This window comes from Sturnira hondurensis, unplaced genomic scaffold (assembly GCF_014824575.4).
Source record: "Sturnira hondurensis isolate 20B ecotype Veracruz unplaced genomic scaffold, ASM1482457v3 Scaffold0000880, whole genome shotgun sequence".
NCBI lineage: Eukaryota > Metazoa > Chordata > Mammalia > Chiroptera > Phyllostomidae > Sturnira > Sturnira hondurensis.
Genome location: NW_028073511.1, coordinates 2,109,099 through 2,111,727, shown reverse-complemented (window position 1 = coordinate 2,111,727; position 2,629 = coordinate 2,109,099). Strand labels below are relative to the sequence as shown.

The window sequence follows — 2,629 nt, the reverse complement described above, 5'->3', positions numbered from 1 at the left end:
TTAAGTGATAAAGGACAGAGATGAAAAATATGGGAAAAGCTTTTTTGGATTGCACTTGTACCTTGAGGGTAGATATGTCTTTGGTATTTCATAAATTGTGGCTGTCTCCAGCCTGTTTACATTCAGATCCTATTCTTAAGCCTGGTCCTTCCAAGCTTGCCTATACCAGCTGTTATTTTCTCTTTCCCTCAAATTCATGCCCCTCTTATTATAGAAGTGCAGGAGACCCTGGCAGGACAGGAGGAGTCAGGTCTTCCAGAGGTTCTAACATTTGTTTGTGGCTTTGCCTTCGCTACACTCTAGGTTTCCTTGTCTGTGGTCTCTGTACAGCCTTCTGCAGAGTGAAAAGTTTTAAGACCCTTCATATCTTTTCAAATTAATGTAGAAATTTTGCTGACAAGCCTTTTAGCAGGGTTTAAATCCCAGAGCTCTTGAGCTGTGACAATTAAAAGAGCAACATTTCCAAAAACTGATGAGTGAGGTTTTAAATGTCTCATAGAAGTTTTCAAATCCTCCTAAAAGTTTCCGTAGGACAAAGGAATGGATGAGTGGTTGCTTGTGGAAGCATGTGTGTGCAGTGTAGTGGTGGTGGGGAACATAACTTTGAAGAATGGTTACAAACCATAAGGGATAGAAGAAAACTTAGGAACTAACCAATTAACAGATGCATTTTAAAGATGAATGAAACAACCAAGTGGCCAATGGCCTGCAGAACAACATGCCCAAGTTTTATTGTGACTACTGCGATACATACCTCACCCATGACTTTCCATCTGTGAGAAATACACACTGCAGTGGGAGGAAATACAAAAAGACTGTGAAAAACAACTCTCAGAAATGGGTGCAAGAGCAGACTTGGACTGGAGAAGCTGTCAACCTGGTTGACAAAACAACTGCAGCATTTCAGCAAGGAGAGATACCTCCTACTCTGTTCTCTGCTTCTTCTCCTGCAGGGGCAAGGATTCCATCTCTCCCAGTCTTCCAGGTCCTCTTCGACCTGGTATGATGCCAGCACCCCATATGGGGGGCCCTCTCATAATGCCAACGATGGGTCCTCCTCCTCCTGGGATGATACCCGCTCCTGGAATGAGGCCACCTATGGGAGGGCACATGCCCATGAGGCCTGGGCCCCCAATGATGAGACCTTCTGCTCATCCCATCATGGTGCCCACTCAGCCAGGAATGACTTGACCAGACAGATAAGGAGAGAGGGGAGCCTCTTCCTATCTGTTTTATGTTACTTGTTCTACTTCACCAGGAGACTGTGATGCTGTGACTCCAGGGGTTTTCTAACAATGTGACAAGGAAGACTCACTCCTTCTTCTATCAAAGAGAGAATAGTTTTGAAGGGGAGTAGTGGGACAAAAAATTTTCATTTGTACTGTGAAATGTGAAAATAAAATTGTAAACTCTGTTAGCAAAAAAAAATAAAAATAAAGATGACTAAAACACAGCTGAGAAAAGTTAGGCTACTTGCTTAAGATCACAGTGTCAACTGTAACTTAGGTCTCTTGACTTCAAATCAACTGTTTCTTGTTTATCTCATAAGGTTAAGGGGTACAGAATATGTAAGAATGACTAGGCACTGATCAAAAAGACTAGCATAGTTCACTGTGGAAAGAACTGTCAGGTGTCAACACAAGTCTACTTACTTAGCACAACTATTTGGTCTATGGGATGCTTTCTGCTGGCTCCATCTCTGTTTCCTCCATCTCCCAACAGTTAAAACTACTATAAGAGGTCCATTCTATTTAAGGATAAATTTCACTTTTATTCCAAGCAAGAGAATAGATGTAAAGGGGGCGGGGGGTGGGGTGGGGTGGGAACTCTAAAGCCACATACTGTAATTGCACAGAGCAAATAAAATCTACATAATCACTTTTACTTCTAACCAACATGGTGTAGACACACTTTCCTCCCTCCTCTCACTAAGTGCAACAAAATGCCCTAAATATGCTGTACAAAACAAGCATAATAAGTTGCTAAAAGAAGGAGAGCATTAGGCAGGCCAGCTTGGGAACTCAGGACCTGAGGAACAATATGATGGCGAGTTCTCTAACTTGGACTGGACAAGTTGTCAACCTGAAAATGTCAACGGGCTCAGAGAACAAAAGCCCCAAGAGAAGCTTGATCTCTCTAACCAAAAGACTAGGAAAGGGGCAGCCCAGCAAGAGAGAAAACTTTTAAATGATAACTGCCCAACTTCAGCCAAGTGCAACAGAAAAAACTATAGCTTCACTGCTTGGCAAAGGCTGAGTGGGAGTTTAGATTTCTATTTTTACCCAGCAGTAATAATGGGTTTCGACACCCCCACTGGGATGGACTCTGAGAAGGCCAAGTGAAGACCTGGGATTTGTTTCCTCCCCTGGGTAGCCATGAGTGCCTCTACACATGGTATCAGCAGAGGTCACATGGGGAGTAGTGATAAGGCACCCCTGCTGGTTCCAGCCAGGATGATACCAATAAGGAGGCTTAGGAGGGAGTCTGAACTTTCACCTCCATCCAGAAGTAACAAGGAAGCCTTCCTCCTCCCCTCTTCCCCTCCATGTCAATGAAAATTGAGTAGTAAAAATAAGACAGTGTCCCTTCCTTCCCTCCATCAGCATGGTGTCAGAAATGTTTGCTAGAA

General features: G+C 43.5%; 1 pseudogene; it reads left to right on the top strand.

Moving 5' to 3' along the window:
* The first annotated feature begins 690 nt into the window (after positions 1-690).
* LOC118993495 (U1 small nuclear ribonucleoprotein C-like) lies at positions 691-1,203 on the top strand (annotated as a pseudogene).
* The last annotated feature ends 1,426 nt before the right edge of the window (positions 1,204-2,629 follow it).